The 24,304-nt window shown below is 43.8% G+C and overlaps 2 long non-coding RNA genes and 1 pseudogene across 3 annotated transcripts; 1 reads left to right on the top strand and 2 right to left on the bottom strand.

The window, feature by feature from the left end:
- Positions 1-30: 30 nt before the first annotated feature.
- On the top strand, positions 31-3,181 carry LOC143412662 (calcineurin B homologous protein 1 pseudogene; annotated as a pseudogene).
- A 10,043-nt stretch (positions 3,182-13,224) lies between these two features.
- On the bottom strand, positions 13,225-14,296 carry LOC143412780 (uncharacterized). The gene is made up of 4 exons (XR_013093320.1): positions 14,246-14,296; positions 14,004-14,093; positions 13,895-13,920; positions 13,225-13,300 (listed from the first exon to the last, which is right to left on the bottom strand). It is a non-coding gene; the product is annotated as an uncharacterized LOC143412780 (long non-coding RNA).
- Positions 14,297-18,398: 4,102 nt separating this feature from the next.
- On the bottom strand, positions 18,399-21,802 carry LOC143412779 (uncharacterized). Of its 2 annotated transcripts, XR_013093319.1 has the most exons (5): positions 21,713-21,802; positions 21,194-21,529; positions 19,271-19,369; positions 18,723-19,096; positions 18,399-18,592 (listed from the first exon to the last, which is right to left on the bottom strand). It is a non-coding gene; the product is annotated as an uncharacterized LOC143412779 (long non-coding RNA). The 2 variants fall into 2 exon arrangements; XR_013093318.1 differs by having other exon boundaries at positions 18,723-19,369.
- Positions 21,803-24,304: the final 2,502 nt, after the last annotated feature.

Below are 24,304 nucleotides of genomic sequence, written 5' to 3'. Positions count from 1 at the left end.
CTTGTGAATAAAGTTGAGTCACTTTGGGAAGACAACCTGAAGCAGTCTCTGTTTTCTTGTTCTCCCAAGCTGCTCCCGAGCTCGTACTAACACGCTGAATGGCATGCTTGAATATTACTTGAGAATATATTTGACTGTGTTACAGACTAAGGGACATTCTCTGCTGATAGGTGAAGGTACATTCTCTGCTGATAGACGTCCACGCCTCGAAGGAAGTCGATCCACGGATTAGGCCCTGGAAACCGTTTCCTTCAGTTAGTTAGCTTTTTTGCTAACTTTAATAGAGACACTTGGAGAGCTTGCGCAAGACGCCTTAGCGAATCATCTCAATTGTAAAGTTCCGTTAACATCTCACCATGGGATCCATAGTGTCCAGATTACTCAGCAGATTACTCAGAGAAGAGGAAATTGAGGACATTGAAGAAATTAAGAAGGAAACTGGCTTTTCCCACAGGAAGATCACTCACCTGTACAGACGTTTCACCAGCCTGGATAAAGGGGGAAACGGCACCCTCAGTCGAGATGATTTCCATAGAATCCCCGAGTTGGCCATCAACCCTCTGGGAGATATAATCACCAACGGATTCTTTCCTGAGGGAGAGGACCAGGTAAATTTCCGGGGCTTCGTGCGGACCCTGGCTCACTTCAGGCCAATCGACCAAGACAACGAGAAGAACAAGAACCCCTCAGCTACAGAGCCCCTGAACAGCAGAACAAACAAGCTGCTTTTTGCTTTCCGTCTATATGACCTGGACAGAGATGGCAAGATCTCCCGAGATGAGCTCCTGCAGGTCTTGCGGATGATTGTTGGAGTCAACGTTTCAGATGAAGAACTCGGCAGCATTGCTGATAGGACCATCCAGGAGGCTGACACAAACGGAGATGGCTGCATTTCCTTCAATGAGTTTATTAAGGTCATGGAAAACGTGGATGTGGAACAGATGATGAGCAGCTGGTTCCTGCGATAAAGTTTCATTATTGTTATCTTTTTTTTTTTTTGTAATTTGTTTGTGATAAAGTTGTATGAAAGAGTTAGGATAGAAAGTGTTACACAAGTTATTTGAATGTTGCTATTTAAACTATTTTGTACATTTTGTAAAGCATCTCGTACCTCTGCTTTATTGCTGTTGATGCCAAAGAAACACATCAATACATACATCTACATTCAATGCTGGCATTTACAACTTTTAAGGTGATTTTAGACCTTGTGATTATGTTTGTTTGTTTGTTCACCTAAATGAAAAAAGAAGATTCAGTGGCCCTTTCACTAATAAATTGTCTGTATAAATTGTCTGTCAGTTAAAACTTTAAGTTGTTAAAATAAGCAAATAATGTGAAGTTACTTTCAAAATTTTATCATAATCATTAAAATCTCTCCTCCTTTCTTACCTGATGAATGAGCGCTGAAGGTAAAAAGCTGCTCTTTGCCATCTTCTGTTGTTACGTTACACTTAAAGTCAGAGTTAGATATGTGACTGTATAAAGAATTTACAAAAGTCACAGTAGCAGAGCAGGACGACTGTAATGTTTTTATGTTTGAGTAATCTCTATTCAGACCTTCACTGTAATGGATCCACTTCACTTTGTGTTCACAATGTCCATGTACCTGCACAGAGCAGTTTAAAGTCACCTGATCCCTGCTCTTCTGTTCAGTCACTGGTGAAGATAAACGCAAGAAGAATTAAAAAGTATGAATACATTTCTTTTCACTAAATGTAATGTTTTATGATGTTGCTCTAACAACACAGTTTGAACTTCAACATATTGTGGTGTAAATACTCACTGATGACATCAGACAGATAAACCACAGCATCTGGACCTTGCTGTTTCCCTGGATTGCCTCTAAACTGTCTGCAGGTGTAACGACCAACATCCTCAGCTGTGACCTTCTTTATAACCAGTGAACATTCTGCTGTAACACTCAGTCTGTCTGATTTGACTGTTTCTTTGATTTGTCCAAGATTAACCAGCTCTACTGCTGCTTTTCCTCTTGAATCAGTGAAGAGCCAGGTGGTAGTGTCACAGCTGTGATGGTTTTTGATCATGTTTTCACAAGGCAAAGTGACTTTATCTCCATCTCTGACAGTGAAGGAGAGTGAAAGATCTCCACTTAGATCTCCTGAGAATATAACAGAAAAAAAAAAACAATACTTGTCTGAACGGAGACGATTTACATTCTTATTACAAAAGAACTAACAAAAAACTTGATTTGGGTTGTCAAACAAAAGCACAGCTCTCTTGGATTTCAAAATAAAGTAAAACTCAAAAGAAGAAAAAAAATCTCTTACGTGTTACATGTATCCTTACCTTCAAACTGAAGCACAAATATAAAAAAAACACAGACCATGTAATACATCTAGATACACGGAGAGCTTCCTTTAATTAGTGAATCATAATGTCCTCATAAAGACTTTCAGCTTACTCTTAACAACCAGTTCAAAACAAGTTCAGCTGATTTGCTCCACAAAGACTCCAAAGGAGGAATATAAAAATAAATGCAGAAAGCAAACAGAAAGTATCACAGCATAAAAGCTAAAGTAGGTAAAAGAAAATTGATGTAGAAATTACACCTAATAATTGAGACAAAACAAGAGTTTGGTGACTATTGTAACTGAACATACTTATCAATATCAGACGTCTATCATTAAGACAGTGAATTATTCAAAACTACTTCATGCATCTGTTAATCTTAACAATAATCTATTCAGTAAGTTAGATGCTGATAAAGTGTTACAGTAGGAAGAGGTTTTCAAAGCTAATTAATTTTCATAGCGGAAAATGTGTGTTTGAAATTTGTTGTTGAGATTAAGTAAAATAGCAAAAAGGTTTTAGTTGTAAATAAAGGTTTCCTTACCTGAAAAAAGAAGCAACAGAAACAGAGAAATGTTGAAGAATTTGTGTTCAATCATCACGTTTTGTTCTGGTTTTCCTTCTCATTTTGTCACATCTATAACTGGCAAACTCTGTTGTACTTGGCAAAGACACATATCTAGTTTACTTCCTGTCTCCTCCTCATTCAGGCTGTGGTCATTTTCAATGTTATGGTTATTTCTTGTATTTATTTTTTAATGTAGATCATATGAATTCCCTCAGTTTTTCAAATGTGTAGACCCCTTCTCAACCAAACTGACAACTGCAGTCTTACTAATTTTGGTGGAGGTAAATAAGAGTAATTTTATAGGATATTAAATAATGTGTTGTAGAGTTTTATCTCCACTAAAGCCACAGCACACTTCCTGTCCACTGCCATATATCAAAGTATGTATTTGTACCAATTGTCTTGTGCAAACTCATATTGCTTGTTCAGTGTTTAACAGAATCCATGTTGGTGATGGTAAGCAAGACTTTGCTCTTAATGATTTAGCTTGTTTAATTCATTTTTAATGAGCAGCAGCAGAGCGGGGGAGGTGTTATCCACAAATGACCAGAATAAACATAAGTGGGAATATTTTGTATTTTAGATTGCTTTACTTTCTTGCAACCTAAAAAAATGTATTTAGTTCTCAGGTCCTAGTTGCTTTGGCTTTATTCCTCCCTTAGTGTAAAAGCTAGTTCTGTTCATGTGGATGCAGTGGCAGGTTTTCACATTTTCAGTGCCACTCATTCAAGTGACTGCTTTAGTCTCATCCTTTCCCCATCCTTATAACACTGGATTTGCATAATGACTGAAACTAGCACCCCTGTTTACCTTTCTCATTTCCTGTCTTATTTTGTTGAGCATGTGTTTGTATAGGAATTTCTTTTACTTATGTATTAATCACATTATTTTATTGTATAATGCCTTGGTGCCACTGGATTTTAACATGTCTGACACCCATACTGTAAGACAAATGGTGGAGGTGTTGTAAGGAAGTGTGAAGTATCTTGGTGTCCACATCTCCTCAGACCTGACATGGGCTGCCCACATTCAGGTCCAGACCAAAAAGGCTAGGCAGCGCCTGTATCACCTACGACAACTGAGGAAGTTCAGGGTCTCTCCAAAGATCCTCAGGATTTTCTATACAGGCGCTGTGGAGAGCATCCTCACACAGAACATGACATCGTGGTTTGGGAACAGCTGTGTGAAGGACCAAAAAGCTCTCCAGAGAGTGATCCGTACAGCAGAACGCTGCTGCAGGATTGCTCTCCCCCCGCTTCAGGACACCTACACCAGGAGATGCCGGACTAGAGCAGCGCAGATACTGAAGGACCCGTCCCATCCTGACAACAAACTGTTCCAACTTCTGCAATCTGGTAGAAGGTTCCGCATCTTCCGGGCAAGGACAGAGAGACTCAAGAGGAGCTTCTATCCCCAAGCCATCCGTGCCCTAAACACACACACCCGCCCTCTCACATCATCTATAATTGACTGAGACAGGACTCTTCCAGACACTAAACCAAGGCACAATGTACATTTCAATTCCTTTAATTTTAAATATGTTTATATTGTCTATCCTGTAAAATAGTCAGATGTCTATTCATATTAATGTACAGAATTCACCTGCTTGCTGCTACTACTGCACATTCACCCAATGTATATATATATATATATAATGTTCTTCCTCTACATCCCCCCCCCCCCCCCCCCCCCCCCCCAATTTTTGCACATGTCGAGGAGCGTGTCAGGCTACATTTCACTGTGTGTTATACTTGTATAACTATGCATGTGACAAATAAAGAACCTTGAACCTTGAACCTTGAAGGGAGTGTGAACCTTAATGTGTGAAACAGCTGTGTACTGCCTTTTGTTCCTGAAGAAGGTATTTAACTGAGAGCCATGCTGGGCTCAGTGAGACTCTGCTGACCTGCCCCGCGGTCATGTAGGCTCTCCACAAGCTTGGTTTTCTGTTCTTTGTGTGTTTGGATTAAAGAATGTTAGCTACCGCTCACCGCTCGTCTGCAGGCTTTATTTAAATGGAAAACCTCCACAACATGTTCCATGTGTGCATTGTCTTGGGTTTTGCTTCCTTTGTTCCTTTGTTTTCCTTTACTCCAAAGTGACCTTATCTCCGTCTCTGACAGTAAAGGAAAGAGAAAGATCTACTAAGAATATGCCAGAGAAGTAGAAATGTCACCATTACTTTTCAGAGTGCAGATTAATGACATACTTAAGCAGAGAGAGTTTGAATTTGGATGTTTATTTTTTCATCTTTTGGACTGCAACTATTTTAATTTGCTTTGCTTAAAGAAACATCACTGGCATCTTATTTACATAAAGAACACTCATTTATGAAAAAATAAAATATGAAAAAAAAAGTTCTTCATTTTCTATTGTATTGTTTTTTTAAACCAGTTAGTGTATGTGTCTATTTGGTAGCTTAGTTTCTTGCAATTATTATACAGCACCCCCTTCTGGACAACAGTAATTGTTACAAAAATAAATGAAGCTGGTTGTTACATGGGGAACTTCAGCCTAACATCTTCCATTATACACTCCAGTAGACATAAAACTAATAACAAAACAGTGATGTTGATTGAAAAGTGTGTATCCAAAACAAAAGCCAAACTTTTATTGGGGCAAGGAAAAAACCAACAGGGACCAGATAACAATATCCATCAAACAAAGCTGAATATACAACAGGAAATCTCATAAGCAGACAGACAGTAAGCATCGAACAGAATGAGTGGTTACACCCACAGGAAATGAAAGGGAAACAAACACTGCCGCAACTAATCGATTAAGCAAGTATACACTCCAGCAGCAACGTGTGTTTAAATACACAACAGGTAATGAAGGAAGGTAAACTAGATGGGAAAACAAACACTGCTGCGACTAATCAAGGAGGCAAATACAAAGGAAGTGAAATTTATTAGAAAGTGCAGGCAACAAAAATAAAACTGTAAATAAAAGAGAACAATCCAAAAAAGACAGAACAGAAAATATAATAGAAAATATAATATATAAATCTAAATAATATAATATCCAATATAATTCCAAACTGAAAACACTGTTGTTGGGTTTCCTATTGTTGTATTTTGTCTATACACCCTTGTGGTTAAAAAAACACCTAAGGTCCAAAAACGTTTGCAGGTTCAGGGAAAGTTCATTAGTCCTGGTTAAAGTAATATACTTGGGTATGGTTGTGGTCATGACTGTAACTTTACTGAACAACTGTTTTCACTGACTTCACAGATGACAATAAGCTTGTCATGTAATGAAATAAATGTATTTGTTCAATGTTATTGATCTGATCAAGGTCTAAATAATCCAACACTAAACTTTGATCGGAGCAGGTGCTTAAATCTGTTCAACACTGACCTGTGCTGTTATTTACTTTTTTGGGCCACTCTCCAAGTCAGTCAATGGGAAAAACATCCACCGTCCACCTTTTCCACCATGTGTCACTTTGCACTTCAAAATCTCCAACAATTGTTGGATTGGTAAATATGATCAGATGTTGTAAAGGTCACACTAGCTGAGCAGGTAGACTGTGATATCCACACGCCATTGTCATTGTTATATAGTCATTTCACAGTGTATTTGTATTCTTCATATGTGGACACAGAGCAGTTTAATGTCACTGTGTGTGTAGCCTGTGTGTCCTTTAGATATTCTAAACTTGCAGTGGATATTGTCTCCTTTCACTTTAACTCTCATATGTATGTGTCCTGATTTATGATCAATCTCAGGTGTCTTGAACTGAATTTCTTCATTTAGATAAGTTTAAGATAAGAGATAAGATAAGATAGAACTTTATTAATCCCTCGGGTGGGTTCCTCTGGGAAATTCGACTTCCAAAGAAAAGCACAGCAACGACCGAAGTTACAGTTACAAAAAGAGAATTGTTATATATACACACACACACACACACACACACACACACACACACACACACACACACACACACACATATATAAATACAGAGACAAATATAAATAAAATATACAAAGGGGATAAATAGAATAAATAGGAATAAAAAAAATAAAAATACAAGTGAATTGCACATTTCAAGTATTGAATCTATTGCACCGTTGACTATTTACAAAAGTATTGCACAAAAGGTATTGCACAGTGAGGTGAAGAGGCACTACAGCTTAGTTGTTCCCCCCTCCTTTGTCCTCCTGTTTCCCCTCCCTCTCCCCTCCAGAGAGGAGTTAAACAGTCTGATGGCGTGTGGGACAAAGGAGTTTTTAAGTCTGTTAGTTCTTGTCTTGGGGAGAAGCAACCTGTCACTGAACAGACTCTTCTGATTGTTTATGGCCGTGTGCAGAGGATGCCCAGCATTGTTCATAATGTCCAGCAGTTTCTTTAATGTCCTTTTCTCTGCCACTGTCACCAGAGTGTCCAGCTTCATGCCGACCACAGAGCTAGCCCTCCTGATCAGTTTCTCCAGCCTGGATGAGTCCTTCTTTGCTGTGCTGCTCCCCCAGCACACCACAGCATAGAAAAGTACTCCAGCAACCACCGACTGGTAAAACATCCTCAGGAGCTTCCTGCAGATGTTTTTTTTTTTTTTTTTTTTTTTTTTTTCTGCCTGTCCCATTTGGTTCTTTAGCCATCAGAATTGTTGTCTGAAGACCAACAAGGATACCCAATGGATTTACTTTGCCAAATGGATCATCGTGGCATTGCCGTATTGGTCCATTTGGTCGATCTTTGTTTTTATTATTTATTATATTTTATTTTCAGATGTTACAGACGGGACAGACATGAGTGAGGGATAGGAAAGGAAGAAAGAAAGAGGAAGGAAAGGAAAAACAGAAGGGGAGAGGGACAGTGAGAAAGGGGGGGAGAAAAAAAATAAAAATCTCCTGGATCACCTGTTGAGAGAAAAATAGAAAACAAGCAAAAAAAAACAAAGCAACATACTAAACACAACACCATCGCATTAATCTAGCTAAGTGTAAACAGCAGTAAATACTAAATATTCAATGTTGTTGTGCAGCACGCAGGACAGATGTGCTTCGAAGTAGCGGCCAAGAAAGGTGTAATTTGGGTCTACGAGCAGTGAACACCCGTGTGTACACCTGTGTGGATCAGCATGCTTGTATTCCAAAGGTTTCTCCATGTAACGATCTGCTAGGGAGTGTGGGGGGGCCACAGCCCCGTCCTCCAGGGTGTGAAGCGGGTATGGAGGAGGTCAAACTCTCGACATCCAGAGGCCCCCAGAACACAAGAGACCATGGAAGACCAACAGAGGGGCAGCCGCGGAGCAGAAGCCAGGGGGAGTTGCAGTGACGCGCCCATGAGCTCCGCCGGCCCCCAGCTGCGCCTGAGTGACCGAGCCCCAGGCCGAGAGGCCGGGGGCACCCCACCTCCGAAGGGGCCCGAGCGAGCCCCAGGCTCCAGGCCCCGATAAGCAGCCGCCAAGGAGTGAGCCAGTGTGTACCTGGACGCCCACCCCCAGACACAAAGAACCACCAACGCACCGACACCTGAGGGAGTCCGCCACCGGCAGGGGAAGTGGTGGTGGGAGATAGGCCTCCAAACCTTGGAGGGCCTGAGGTGTCCCCAGAGAGGTGGCGTCTGATACCCAACCTGACATATAGACCCAGACATACAGGCACACACAGACACAAACATTCATTCCCACCCTCATGCTCTCATGTGCACTTACTCCACACTCAACCAACGTGGAGACAGACATAAAGAGACGCTGTACACACGATCACACTCCCCAAGCGTACTCTACAAACCGGGTCTAGGTACCCTTGCCCCTGGAGGGGGGAACTGCACCCAGACCCAGGTGGTGTTACCCTTTTCCCTGCGGTGGGGAGAGGCAGACCACCCCGACTCCGTAGCAGCAGGGAGGCCCCACACCCCAGACCGCAGTCGGACGGCCAACTCCTCCTAGCCCTCCCGCTCCAGCAGGCCGCAGAGAATGGGGGTGGGAGAAGATTCCAAACCTCCCTCCACCCGCTCATTGTAGTGTTGATGCATGTGTTCTAAGGTGCAATTAAAACCCAGGAGGGCATGGAGCTACCTGCCAAGGAGCAGCAGGTAAGTGCATGGTCCCTCCTGCTAGCCCTCAATGTCTAAGTGTATTTAAAATTGAGAGGTGGGCAACGACGCCAGGGGTGAGGTGTACACCCTGATGGTAATTTGGACTCCGTGATTGTTCCCACCCCCAAGATCCTAAATGTATGTGTAATGAGAGTGTGAATAATGTGAATGTCTAAGTTGTGGGATAAAATTGAGGCAGAGGCAGCCAGAAGGGGACGGGGGGGGGACGGGGGGGGGGGGGGGGGGGGGGTAGCCTCCTCCGCACCCTGGTGACATACCCCTACTCCAAGGCCTGCATGTGTGGGTGGTTGTGGTGGAGCGGGAAGAGGGAGGCAGCTGGAGATGGGGAGGGAAGGAAGGGAGGGGCAGGTAACCCCTCCCTGGGGCCAGCTCCCCCGCTGACCCCAGTAGGCACTCCCATACTCCGCGACCCGCCAGGGAAAGGGGGCTCAGGCCCAACCAGACCGGGGCCCAGTGCAGCAGCGCCCCCCGGCCCCACAGAGCCCGGGACAGTCCACCCAACCCCACCACAGAGAAAACTGCACCCACCCCACCATCCACTCATCTTCCAGACTACATAAGACAGTAAACGCCCAGGCTGAGATCTTCCTCCACCTCTCCTGTATCTCCCCCTCCTGCAGAGAGAGTTCCTGAAGAGAGGAGAGCTCCTGCAAGATGTGACCATCTCCCCCACCAGTTGAAGAGCCCCCCAGGTGGCTCGACGCACCGGCGGCACCCTGCTCCAGGGCCGGGCCCCCATGCACCCACCCGCCCACAACCCCGGCAACACACCAACCAGGACCCAAGCCCCCAAGGCCCGGCCCGGGCCCCGGCCCAGAGACGGAGCACCCCTAGAACCTCACGCCCATCCCGGACCCACCCAGGGCCAGCCAGGCTACCAGGTCAGTAACCCACGTCCATCAGCACAGACCCTCCCCTAGCCCCGCTGCACGCAGCCGCGAGGAAACAGTCACCTGAGAGCCAACAGAGCCCCCAACCGGACATGACCGCTACCCCGGGTTGAGCCCCCCAAGGAAGTTGCCTCTGGGGAACCCCCCGACGCCCCAAGCCTGTCCCTACCCCCACACCGATCACAACAGTGAAGGCGGGACCAAACTATGACCCCCCACCCCCACTAGGTGATGGAGCTGATAAAAGGAGCCCAGAGCAATTGATCTGATGTGGTGGCAGAGGCTGTATCAAGACTAATGTAATCTAATAGATAATTTCTATATTGGTTAGAATTAAGATTATTTTTATTTTTCCAGTTCATGAGGACTGTTTTCTTGGCTATGCATAGGGCAGTGAAGATCATATGGGCTATATTCTTTTCTGAAGTGACATTATCTAAGCTGCCCAGTAAACACACTAAGGGGGAAGTTGGAATGTTACATTTCAGACACTTTGATAAGTCTTCACATATCTCGCGCCAAAACTTTTGCACTGGTGGACAGAACCAAAGAGCGTGGATGTAATTGTCTGGTGTATTGCCTTGACAGTGTGAGCAGTTGTTGGAAGATGTAAAGCCCATCTTGAACATCTGATGACCTGTATAGTGCACTCTATGAAGTATTTTGTATTGTATTAATTGCAGACTGGGATTTTTAATTAATTTAAAGGTTTTTGAGCAAATCTGAGACCAGAAGTTTTGGTCTAAGCTGACTGATAAATCTGCTTCCCACTTTGCAATAGGAAGGGATATTGATTCATCTAATTTAGAAAGTGTTCTGTATATTTTAGATAATAATTTGGGGGATTTAAGAGTAAGAAAATGTGCCGCACTTAGTGGTGTTTGTAATTCAACTTGACTGAGGTTAAATTTCTTTTTTACTATGGATTTAATTTGTTGATATTCTAAAAACCTTGTCTTGTTGATCCCATATTGTGCAACTAGTCTGTCAAATGGAATAAATTCTGTTCCCTCTAATATATGTTCTAAGTATTTAATTCCTTTACAACTCCATTCTGGGAAATTAATCATATTATTGTTTTGTAATATGTCAGGGTTATTCCAGATAGGTGTACGTTTGCATGGGATTAATGAAGACTCCGTTATTTTTAGAAACTCCCACCATGCTGTCAGAGAAAAGCTGATGTTGATACTTTTAAAGCATTCATGTCTTTTGATGTTTGAGCTAATAAATGGTAGGTCTGAAATCTCTAGATCCTTGCATAGTGCCTGTTCAACATCTAGCCAAGGCTCAACTAAGAAGGTATGTTTTAACCATTCTGAGATGAACTGAAGCCTGTTGGCTAAGAAGTATTGATGAAAATTAGGCAGATCTAATCCTCCTCTATCCTTGGTTCTTTGTAGCGTTTTTAAGCTGATACGCAGGGGTTTATCTTTCCAAAGGAATTTGGAAATATATGAATCCAGAGATCTGAACCAATCTTGTGATGGTTTGTTAGGGATCATCAAAAATAAGTAATTTATTTTTGGCAAGATCATCATTTTTATAGTGGCGACCCTTCCCATGAGTGATATGGGTAAAGATTTCCATCTAGTCAGATCGCCTTCTACTTTCTTTAGAAGTGGGATGTGGTTTAGTTTAGTTAAGTCTGAAAGCTTAGGAGAGACATTAATACCTAAATATTTAATATTTCCGGATTGCAGTGAGGCAGAGGAAGAATTATGGAAGGAGCAGTTAATGGGGAGAACTGTAGATTTTGGCCAGTTAATTGAATAATCTGAAACTCTTGAAAACCAGTTTATTAGAGTAATTACCTCAGAGAGGTTGGTTTGTGTGTTTTGCAGAAAAAGCAACACATCATCCGCATAGAGACTGATTTTATGTTCTATGTTCTTACATTTTATGCCCTTAATTGTTGTAGCCTGTCTAAATGCTGCTGCTAGAGGTTCGATAAAAATTGCATCCCTGTCTGGTGCCCCTCAGGAGACAGAAGCTGGAGGATGTCTGGTCATTTTTTCTGATACGAGCTGTTGGGGAATTGTATAATATTCTTATCCAGTTTATGAAAGAGTTTCCAAAACCAAATTTGTGTAAAGTTGCAAATAAAAATTTCCAGTTAACTCTGTCAAATGCTTTTTCTGCATCTAGAGATAATATTATGGCTTCGATGTTTTTATCGTATGAGTAGTCTATTAAATTAAGTAATCTACGAGTGTTTGTTGAGGAGTGCCGACCTTTTATGAAACCAGTTTGGTCAGGATGAATTAAGAGGGGGGTCATTTTCTCTAATCTCTTTGAAAGAGCTTTGCAGATTATTTTAAGGTCTACATTTAAAAGAGAAATTGGACGATAGCTTGAGGGAAATACAGGGTCTTTCTGCAGATGTTTAAAGACCTCAGCCTCCTGAGGAAGTACAGTCGGCTTTGGGCTTTTTTATACAGGTGCTCTGTGTTGCATGACCAGTCCAGTTTATTGTCCACCCACAGCCCGAGGTACTTGTACTTGTTGACCACCTCCACCTCCTCCCCATCTATCTGAACCGGCAGTGGACCTTCTCTGGACCTCCCGAAGTCCACAACCAGTTCCTTAGTCTTTGAGGTGTTGAGTTGCAGGTGGTTTGTGTGACTCCATGCGACAAAGTTCCTCACCAGACTTCTGTACTCCTCTTCCTGATCATCCCAGATACACCCCATGATGGCCGTGTCATCTGCATCTGTTTAAGCCCTTTGTGAAAAAACCTGCTCACCAGAGGGAAGGTTTGTTGTCAGTAGAGAAATGCAACCAACATAATAAAACTTTCTCATTCATTCATGTAAAATTGTGTTTTTCATACAGGTAAAGACATATCCTCCCACTCTGATGCCTGATTCCATTTAATCCTGCTTTTGATGCTTAGAGTAATGAGACACAAATGTTTGAATAATTGTTTATGGAAAAAATGAAACTAAACTTATAAATTACTGCAGTTTTAGAAAATTTACAGGCAAATAGCAAAATAAACACATCTATGTACATCATTTCAAAACTTTGAACAAAAGATAAAATAAAACTGAAAGCCTTTCAAATGTTACAAATTCTGCTCTTTAAGCACTCACACAACTGCTTCCTCCTTTTAAACTGAGCAAACCGATAATTCTTATAGGGACGAAGCTTTTTCACAGAAGCAATGACCTGATGATTAAGTTTCCTTTTTGTTTACTCTATGGTAGCATAGAGGCTGCTGGGATCTGTGGAGGAAGCTTTCACAGTGGAGTAGGTAACTGTCTCATCACTCGCACATTTATCCCGAACCTGGAAGCACACAGACCACAGGATGTTTCACCACATGTAACACAACACAGTGAAAACATCATTTACTAATGCACCGATGAAGCCAGAAACATATCATATGCATTACTTTATTTTCACTGTTAGCCTTGTTGGTGTAGCTGATGGAGATGTAGGAAACACCATCTTCATGATCCGCCTACACAGTAAAGAAAACATGATTACTGCCCTCTGAGATGCAGGAGGATCTACACTGACCCGTCTCTGCCAACGATGTCAAAATTTGTTACCACTTCTTTTGGCTTAGTTTGACAGCAACAGTTCACTTCCCTTCAGTTTGAAATCTATCTCTTGCACAGTCTCATGTTGTAAAGTTAGTTTTATAATGTTGAAGAACAAATGCAAACAGCAGAAGTTGTGAGTTTGACCTTATTATTTTCTAAATGACTGAAGGATTTGAAGTCAAGCCTGAATAAATATATGCATTACATCAGTGCAACTTCCAGTTACTTTTGAGTGTTTAAACATCTGCAACAATCATAGATAGATAATGACATAAAACACATAAAATGCAACACAAAAGTCCAACTACCAGTACCATAGGGTCTTTTTTGTGACCAGAAAGGACTTTGCACATAGGCTGAGGTCATTTTTGGAGTTAATAATTATAAAATCAAAGCAAAAATGAATTTTGCACCCTCTTTTTTCTTTTCTTGATCTTTTGCTGCACCAACCACTGCATCACTTCTGATCTAGAATTAAAATGTTTAGTAAAGATTATTTTTAAACTCACATTTTCATTGGCTTGTGTTTTGGTCCCTGAAAAGAAAAGAAAAACAGGATTACACACTTGACCACAGAGAAGATTCAGCTTTAATATTTAATGTGGGATTTTCTCTCACCTCTCTTCAGTACAATCAGTTTCACAGCAAAGATTAAAAGTGCTGCTGAAATAACAGCCACGAGGATGTACGGCCACACCAGAGCTGCACCTGAACACAAATATCTGAAGCTTTTCATTTACTGTTCAATGTCTAAGAGGTAGAAAAGTTGCAAATATGACATGCATGTGACTTAACAAAAAACTATTCAATCATTGCTTTGAACCCCCCCAAAAAAAAACAAAAAAAAAAAGAAAAATCACCTGGGTCATCAGTCTGTGATGTTGTTCTTGATGTTCTTGTTGTTCTTGTTGTTGTTACTTTTCTTGTTGTTGTTGTTGTTGTTGCTGATGTTACTGTATCTGTCACAGGCTGAGTCTCCGACCCAGCACTTTGAGCTTTCTTTGTATTGTTCTCATTTTTTGAGATGTTGTTAGTTTTGTGGTATTTCCTATTTGCCTTTAGTTTAGGCAGTTATTGTTCCTGGGTTTTCTGTTTGAGTTCTTGCATTATTCATCACGTATTTGGTATGTTAAGTTTGTATTGTCATGTCTAGTTTTAGTGTTTCCTGTTTTATTCTGACAGTGTCATGTGTTCTTTGGTCATTGTATTTAGTTTCACTCCTCCTGGTCCTGTCATTAGATTCATGTCAGTCAGCTGTTTCCTCATGTGTCGCCACTTCCCCTGATCACCTCATGTCTGTATTTAAGCCTTTTGTTTTCTTCATGCCATTGTCAGTTCGTCTGTTTATTCTCACCAGAGTCATAGTCATAGCCTGTTTATTTTTCCACCTCGGTCATAGTTATAGTTTTTGGTCTTAGTACCTTTAGTGTTTTGTTTCTTAGTGTTTTGTCAGTTCAGTGTTTTGCTTCTTAGTGTTTTGCCTGTTTGCTTTGGTCTCTTGGTTCATTTCCTGCCGTCATCGCAATAAAGGTTCACTTTTCTGTTAATCATTACTATTCCTCGTCATCATCTGCTTTTGGGTCCTGTTTCCGCACACATCGGCGCACCCCGCCGTGACAGAACGAACTGACCAGTCATGGACCCAGCGGATTCTGCTCTCACCGAGTGTCTGGAGGAGACTGCTCGGATCCAAGCGATCCTCGACCGCTTCTTTACAGCGCCCGATTTGAAGAGCAAGCTAGTAATGATCAACGCTGCTGAAGCTATTATGGAGAGGGATCCCCGCCTTCTCCAGCTCCCGGACTCACCTGCCATCGTTGATGCCTTTACGAGGATAAAGGAGATGCTGCAGGCCCAGGGACTGTCGAGTCAGGAAATGGCTTCCAGCACCCACCAGTCACAACAACCCCACAATCAGTCATCTCCATTGCTGCCTCCGGAACCTGAGTGTGTTTGTGTCAGTTCGCTGAGATTCGCCGCAGCGTCACCACCTCTCAGCTCACCAGTTTCCACGCCCTCATCACAGTCTCGCCATACTCCTGTCACAGTTCAGCGCGAGGAAGCGCCGCACACCATAGACTTGGACGACGACGAGCGCCAGTCTATATTCTGCGCTCTCTTGGAGGAGGAGCTCCGGTGGAAGCCGTGGCTCATTCCGGAGCACGAGCACTCTTTCCGGGGAACTCGACTGGCTCTCGGGGGACCTCGGAGTTACCAGGGACTTCCACCCATCGCTCCGCCGTCTTCCACTCCTAAGAAAAAGCGGCGTGCGCGCCACCGACGCTCCGTATCACAAACGCAAGTGAGTGATTACATTTTGGCTCCTCATGTTTTCTCTCAGGAAGTTGTTGAAATTGACACTACTTTTCCGGTTAATGAGCCCGGCTATACAGAGACTGTTTGCCCTGGAAAAGCTAGCCATCAGGCTCAGCTAAGCTGCTGTGGTACTGCTATCCAGGCCGGTCTGGAGCCAGAGACGGGGGTACAGCTGGTGCGGCCAATTTCAGTGTCAGCCGGAGGGCCCGGGGAGCCCGTCCGGCCTCATGCTTCATCTGCTGGAGGTTCAGGAGAACCCAGCCAGCTTCATGTCTCGTCTGCTGGAGGTTCGGGAGAACCCAGCCAGCTTCATGTCTCGTCTGCTGGAGGTTCGGGAGAACCCAGCCAGCTTCATGTCTCGTCTGCTGGAGGTTCAGGAGAACCCAGCCAGCTTCATGCTTCGTCTGCTGGAGGTTCAGGAGAACCCAGCCAGCTTCATGCTTCGTCTGCTGGAGGTTCAGGAGAACCCAGCCAGCCTCATGTTTCGTTTGCTGGAGGTTCAGGAGAACCCAGCCAGCCTCATGCTTCGTCTGCTGGAGGTTCAGAAGAATCCAGCCAGCTTCATGCTTCATTTGCTGGAGGTTCAGGAGAACCCAGCCAGCTTCATGTCTCGTCTGCTGGAGGTTCGGGAGAACCCAGCCAGCTTCATGTCTCGTCTGCTGGAGGTTCGGGAGAACCCAGCCAGCTTCATGTTTCGTCTGCTGAAGGTTCAGGAGAACCACATCAGCCTCGCCATGTCCAGCCTCACGCCACGTCTGCTGGCGGGCCCAAGGAGCCCGTCCAGCCTCACGCCACGTCTGCTGGCGGGCCCGAGGAGCCCGTTCAGCCTCACGCTTCGTCAGCTGGAGGGCCTGAGGAGCCCGTCTGGCCACCTTCTGCTTCACCACCTGTGGCTGCCTCACTGTCACCTGGTTCTGCCTCTGCTACGCCAGGACCAGCTCCAGCCTGTGCTTCGTCAGCCGCAGCTCCAGCCTGTGCTTCGTCAGCCGCAGCCTCAGAGTCTTCGTCCTCGCCTGGTCCGGCTTCAGCCTCAGAGTCTTCGTCCTCGCCTGGAGCAGGAGCAGCTTCTGCATCAGCTGCTCCTGCTCCACCTGGTCCGGCTCCGGCATCAGCTGCTCCTGCTCCACCTGGTCCGGCTCCGGCTTCAGCCTCAGAGTCTTCGTCCTCGCCTGGTCCGGCCTCGGCTTCAGCCTCAGAGTCTTCGTCCTCGCCTGGTCCGGCTTCTGCATCAGCTGCTCCTGCTCCACCTGGTCTGGCTCCGGCTTCAGCCTCAGAGTCTTCGTCCTCGCCTGGTCCGGCCTCGGCTTCAGCCTCAGAGTCTTCGTCCTCGCCTGGTCCGGCTTCTGCATCAGCTGCTCCTGCTCCACCTGGTCCGGCTCCGGCTTCAGCCTCAGAGTCTTCGTCCTCGCCTGGTCCGGCTTCTGCATCAGCTGCTCCTGCTCCACCTGGTCCGGCTCCGGCTTCAGCCTCAGAGTCTTCGTCCTCGCCTGGTCCGGCTCCTGCATCAGCTGCTCCTGCTCCACCTGGTCCGGCTCCGGCTTCAGCCTCAGAGTCTTCGTCCTCGCCTGGTCCGGCCTCGGCTTCAGCCTCAGAGTCTTCGTCCTCGCCTGGTCCGGCCTCGGCTTCAGCCTCAGAGTCTTCGTCCTCGCCTGGTCCGGCTTCTGCATCAGCTGCTCCTGCTCCACCTGGTCCGGCTCCGGCTTCAGCCTCAGAGTCTTCGTCCTCGCCTGGTCCGGCCTCGGCTTCAGCCTCAGAGTCTTCGTCCTCGCCTGGTCCGGCTTCTGCATCAGCTGCTCCTGCTCCACCTGGTCCGGCTCCGGCTTCAGCCTCAGAGTCTTCGGCCTCGCCCGGTCCGTCCTCGTCAGAGTCTTCGGCCTCGCCCGGTCCGTCCTCGTCAGAGTCTTCGGCCTCGCCCGGTCCGTCCTCATCAGAGTCTTCAGCCTCGCCCGGTCCGTCCTCGTCAGAGTCTTCAGCCACGCCCGGTCCGGCCTCTGCCTGTGCTTCTGCTACGCCCGGTCCGGCCTCTGCCTGTGCTTCTGCTACGCCCGGTCCGGCCTCTGCCTGTGCTTCTGCTACGCCTGGTCCGGCCTCTGCCTGTGCTTCTGCTACGCCTGGTCCGGCCTCAGCCTCTGCTTCTGCTACGCCTGGTCCTGTGCCCTCCAAGCCTCGGCCGGTACGCCTGACACTTGGGCGCCGCCGCCGCCTTCCGCACGGCCGGCCACCTGAACTGTTTCTACGCCGTTGCCGTCCGCACGGTCGGCCGCCTGAACTGTTTCTACGCCGTTGCCGTCCGCACGGTCGGCCCCCTGAACGGTTTCCATGTCGCCACCATTGCCGTCCGCACGGTCGGCCCCCTGAACGGTTTCCATGTCGCCACCATTGCCGTCCGCACGGACGGCCCCCGGAACTGTTCGACCATGGACTTCTGTGCCGTCGGCCTCCGGGCCGGCCCCCTGATCACATGAACTATGATTTTCTGGACCGTCACCCTCCGGGTCGGCCCCCTGAGGAGTCATGAACTGTTCCCTGCGCTCCTGTGATTTTGATGGACGTTTTGTTTTTGGTTTTTTTTGGCCTTGTTTCTGATCAAGTGCTGTCTGCGTACAGACTGGTCTTCCCACACGTGTATTCATTAAAATCATTGTTTGACCAAGATCTTCTGGACCTGGTTGTTTGTACTCTCCTTCCTCAATGTTTGAACCTTAACAGACTGTATGATGACTTTATAAAAGTAACAGCAGCAGAGCAGGACGACTGTAATGTTTTTAAATTTGAGTAATCTCTATTCAGACCTCCACTGTCATGGATCCACTTCAGTTTGTGTTTACACCGTTCATATGTCCACACAGAGCAGTTTAAAGTCACTTGATCAGTGTTCTTCTGTTCAGTCACTGGTGAAGATTCGAAGAAAAAAGCAAACAAACAAACATTTAAAAAAAAAATAAATGTAAGGTGTTAGCATATTGTTTAGTTGTTCACAGCTTGTAAGTACTGGTGGTCTGGTGTGGTATAAATACTCACTGATGACATCAGACAGATAAACCACAGCATCTGGACCTTGCTGTTTCCCTGGATTGCCTCTAAACTGTCTGCAGGTGTAACGACCAACATCCTCAGCTGTGACCTTCTTTATAACCAGTGAGCATTCTGCTGTAACACTCAGTCTGTCTGATTTGGCCTTTTCTTTGATCTGTCCATGATTAACCAGCTCTACTGCTGGTGTGCTTCTTGATTCAATGAAGTGCTTCTTCAGAGCTTCATGTCTGGTTTATCAACCCTTCTTGCTTATGTGTGAACATTCTCACCAGCTCTTGTCCAGATGTTGATGACCACAACAGCTGCTATAAGTGCTGCTAAACCCAGAGGCACTATGATGAGCCTGTACCAGCATGAGCCTGGAGACAGAGCATGAAAAGCATGAAAATAATATTTTAAATGTCATTTTCTGATTGTTTTTGTTTTTTAATGTAGATGAATACAGAGGAAAAAAAACATGTATCTGAAATTAAAACATTTCATTCTAAAATATAGAAATATTGAAAAAAAAAAAGCTGAATATTGTTGATTACCTTGTAATTTTGTTGAATCATCCATGATTTCCAGCTCTTTTGTTGTGTTTCCAGTTGTAGTTTCTGATTTTATTGTTGTTGCAGTATTTGATTTCTCACCTGAATAAAATTCAGTGGACCTTTCATTAGGAAACTAAATTCAGTCAATTACAGTTTTTTCTGAATGCTGAAACCCTAACTGTGATTCCTGTAGCACAATCTCTAAAACTATTCAGACTTATAGCAAAACCACTCACTGAGTTTGCAAAACTAAAAGCACAAAAACTGCTTTGCACTCAGTTTGCAATTTTGTAACACACACTTTGCAAAACTGTAGGCACAACTCACTGCACAACACTCAATTACCAAATTTCCAACACACTCCTAGCAAAAGTATACACATGTATGGCTATCATTAACACTAATTTGCCAACTGTCTGGCACACTTTCACATGTGAAAACTTTTTTAGATAATTAGTTCACTTTGCAATCAGCCTAAGCACTATAATACAGGTAAGCTGTGTGTGCGGAGTACAATGGAGGGAGCAGAAAGAGTGAGAAGTAGAGGAGGCCGAGGAAGAGGACGTGGAGGTGAAGAAGTAGAATGAAGAGGACGACAAGGACAAGGAGGAGCAAGAGGAAGACGAGGAGGGGGGAGAGGAAGATGAGGAGAGGGGGAGAGGAAGGGTAGGAAGAGTAAGAAATAGAATTGCTGATGACATCAGAGCTACAATAGTGGACCATGTAATCAACCGTGGAATGACCCTGAGGGTAGCTGGCCAACGGGTCCAGCCTAACTCGAGCCGCTACACTGTAGCAAGTACCATAAGGACATCTTGAAATGAGAATCGGTTAGTACAGTCACTTCACACAAAGATTTGTAGCACTGCCATATGCCAATGAGAAACACACCAATACCATTGATGTAAAAATACTGAAATTGTTACTTTACAGAATTGCTAGATGACCAGATGCTGGGGGCAGAGGAAGCATGTTCACTGCAGACCAAGTAACCCATATAGTCATTATGGCGATTGCAAATAATCCTATACTTGGAAATAAACACTTGTGTTTGTTTTGATGTGTTTGAATAAACACCAGTACTTGAAGTTTGGATCCCTCTATGCTTATGGATCTATGACAGAAGTATGAGCTCAAACTGACATAGCCTACCTTGTGCACAGAGAAAGCAAAAGCCAGATGTGTTTTGTATTCATACCATCAGTGTGCAGTTGGTGCATTGTGTGCTTAGTAGATGATGGCCTGTGTGTACTGTTTGATACGGAAACACCATTTTTACGAAGGTGTGAAGAGTTAATCTAGCTGTGTTTGCTTTTACAAGAGAACTACAATGTTTTGATTATTGGGTGACAGGTTTTCTTATTTGTGTGAAGAGTTTTGCAAAATTAGCCAATAGTTACAAAAAATGTGCTTAAGAAATCAGAAAAAACTGTAAAGCTTCAGATCAATAAAATGAGCGGATATTTTAGGTAATTAGTCAGATTAATGCAAAGTTATTTTGAAAGGTTCTTCAGAATCTCTCCTGGTTTCTGATGACTGAGCGCTGAAGGTAAAAAGCTACTCTTTTTTTCCTTCTGTTGTTACGCTACAGTTAAAGTCATAAGTTGATATATGAGTGATGCATCATTCAGAAATGTCACAGTAGCAGAGCAGGAAGACTCCGATGTTTTTAAATTTGAGTAATCTCTATCCAGAGCTTCACTGATATGGATCCACTTCACTTTGTGTTTGCACCGTTCATATGTCCACACAGAGCAGTTTAAAGTCACCTCAACAGCTTTCTTGTGTTCAGTCACTGGTGAAGATGAAATTCAAGAGAAATACCAAATAAATATAAGTTTCCTTTTTTCAAAATGTAACTTGTCAGCATGTTGTTCTAACAGGATGGTTTGAGCTCAAAAATATAGTGTTGCAAATACTCACTACTAACAACAGACAGATAAACCACAGCATCTGGACCTTGCGGTCTCCCTGGATTGCCTCTAAACTGTCTGCAGGTGTAACGACCAACATCCTCAGCTGTGACCTTCTTTATAACCAGTGAGCATTCTGCTGTAACACTCAGTCTGTCTGATTTGGCTTTTTCTTTGATTTGTCCAAGATAAACCAGCTCTACTGATGGTGTGCCTCTTGAATCAGTGAAGAGCCAGACAGTAGTGTCACAGTTGTGATGATTGTTGATGAGATTTTCACAAGGCAAAGTGACTTTATCTCCATCTCTGACAGTGAAGGAGAGTGGAAGATCTCCACTATTTACTCCTGAGAACATGACAGAATCAAAAATGTTAACACTACATTTTTCAAGAGTGCATCAAACTCAGTTTTCATTGTTCACAGAAACACCACAGCTTTGTGTGCTAAATAAAAATGATATTACTAAAATTAAAAAGAAGAATAGTTTTCAAATCCTAAGACGATGTACAGTGTAAAAATCATCCTTACCTCCAAACTGAAGCATGAGTACAAAGAACAGAAACATTTCTATCCATCTAAATGTAACCATCGTGTCTCTCAGTCTCTCCTTTCTTCTCAGGCTTCTAAAGCATAAGCGTGTCTTCTTCCTGTAGTTTTCGATCTATGACTTCCTCATTATGACTTTCAGCTTTCTTTCTCACATTTCTGCCATTATTCTTACACAACCAGACTGTCACAGCTTCCATGTTCCTCATTTATTAACAGCCAGTTGTTGTTAAAGTGACTCCTAAAATTAATCTCTTAGATAGTTAAGTAAGGTTTGGTTGTCCTGTCCACTTTACTTTATTTACTTCTGCAATATGAGAAACTGAATCATAATGCTCAGAGTTTACGCACACCGCCAAACCAAAAGGGCTCGTATCAGACGCCACAGATACAATTGCAATGAGAAGCAGCACACACTTTGAAAACCATGTTTTTTCTTTTCCTTGTGTGGTGCAATAACAGTTTTCCTGCTGCGTCGAGCAGAGGGAGTAGCAGGAAATGCATCTTGAGTGGGTGAAACCCCTCTCTCCCATTTGTCCAATCGAAAAGTTTACAGAGACGAACAAATTTGCAGGATCATAAATCCCAAAGAGATGATTTTCACAAAGCACAGGGATTTAGAGGAGTGTTAATCACAGGATGTTTTCCATTGTGATTCTATATTGTTGAATACGGAATAATTAACTAATTCAGCTTTGAAACACACACTCAAACAGTTCTGAGATATAGATGTTTAAATGACTGCAAGCAGAAACAGCTGATGTAACATGTGACTTTTATTATGTCTGAGGATGTTAGATTATTTCTTCCACTGCTTCACATTTTGTTATAATGAATATACAGCACCCCCTTCTGGATAAAGGGATTGCTACAGTAATAAATTCTGAACTTTGTCAAACTGGAGACAATTTATGGATAAAACATAGTGCAACATTCTGTGTTAGAAATGTAAATGAGCAGTATAATATCCTTTTTGTTAAACATGGAGAACTTATGCCTAACAGAAACATTTTTACACAATCTGATACAAATAACAGGTTAAAAAGGGCCTGAGCGCAACCATAACCAGTGTAACGTAAGAAAGCTTGTATGAGCTGTAGCTGTTTCGTCAACACGTGTCTCTCACTGGTTTGTTAACGGCAGCATAGAGGCTGCTGGGATCACTGGAGGGTGCAGCAGAAGTGATGTGACTTTTCATGGTGATGTAGGTCACTGTGTCATCATCTTCATCATCATCTTGACCCACAACCTGAAAATGAATACACAAAAAACAAAATAATTAAGACCATAATAATGTAGGGTAAGGCAGATATGATAATAGTATTATAATCTTAATATTTATTCTTAACACTCAGATATCAACATTTACCTTGCTCTTTCATGGGAATTTTTATTGTTATTAACTGACATCACCTGAATAACCAACAGGACAGCTTACCTGAGCTTTACTGGTGGTGTTGTTAGTGTAGCTGATGGAGGAATAGGGAACAGCATATTCAGATTCAGCCTGCACAGATACGACAACATAGAGACTGCTCAGTAATGCTTAGATTCAACATATGGGAGAACAAATACAAGTGGTGAGTAGGGATGGGTACCGGTGTCCGGTGCCATAAACGGTAGTAACCAGACCGAAAAGCAGCGCACATTTCGGTGCTTTATTTCGGTGCTTTATTTTCCTGAGCTGTGATACACTTCTAGCCAATCATTTTACGTTTCCGAGGATAGTAGGCGGGCCCAGGTACGTACATTCTTTTAGAGCAGAGCTACAGATTAAAAATGTCCAAGGCGAAGCGGTCAAAAGTCTGGCTGTACTTCACAGCAAAATATGCAAACTCAGCAGCAACAAGTGCTTTAAGCTGATACTGTGATACTGTCAAAGGAGGTAACACCTCAAATCCGATGAAATACCTGGCGACGCATAGCGTTTTTTTTTTAAAAGGCCAGAAATGCGCTGTATTTGATAGCTTGCTGCGAGACCTCACACCGAGCACATCTACTGCGGGTGTGGTGCCTGTTGTCAGACCCGGAGTTAGCAACATCCCCAAAAACACGAAGAGTAGAGTCCTGGCCCCTAGCCCTGCCAGTGTAGCAGAAATGATGAGGATGATGATGGCAGCAGCAGCCGTTCGTCTCTGCGTGAGTAGCTTAATGTTGTTCGTGTGTAATTTATGTTGAGTAGGCTAACCACGTTATTAAATTAATGCATGTAAGGTGAACTAGCAAACACCATCGTAGCTACATGCGGCTGTCTTCTTGTTTGATGGCAGATACTCCCTTCACTCTGGCCAAAAAGGCTAAAATGACCAAAGAAAAAGAGGGAAACGGCTAAACATGAGAGGTTTTTGGATAAAGTTTGTGTTTTTTCCATTGTTTAAGCACTGCTTCCAGCCAAGAGTGATACCATATATGCCCCATAGCTGCAGAAAAGGCTAACATTGTTATCTTTTTACAAAAAACCAGCTGAACATGAGAGGTTTTTGGACCAATTTTGTGTTCTCCATTCTTTAAGCACCGGTTTGAGCACTGGCACCGTTTCAAAAGTACCGATTTGGCACCGGTATCGGATAAAAC

Source organism: Maylandia zebra, linkage group LG15 (genome assembly GCF_041146795.1).
Source record: "Maylandia zebra isolate NMK-2024a linkage group LG15, Mzebra_GT3a, whole genome shotgun sequence".
Lineage (NCBI taxonomy): Eukaryota > Metazoa > Chordata > Actinopteri > Cichliformes > Cichlidae > Maylandia > Maylandia zebra.
This window is presented reverse-complemented; position numbering and strand designations above follow the sequence as displayed.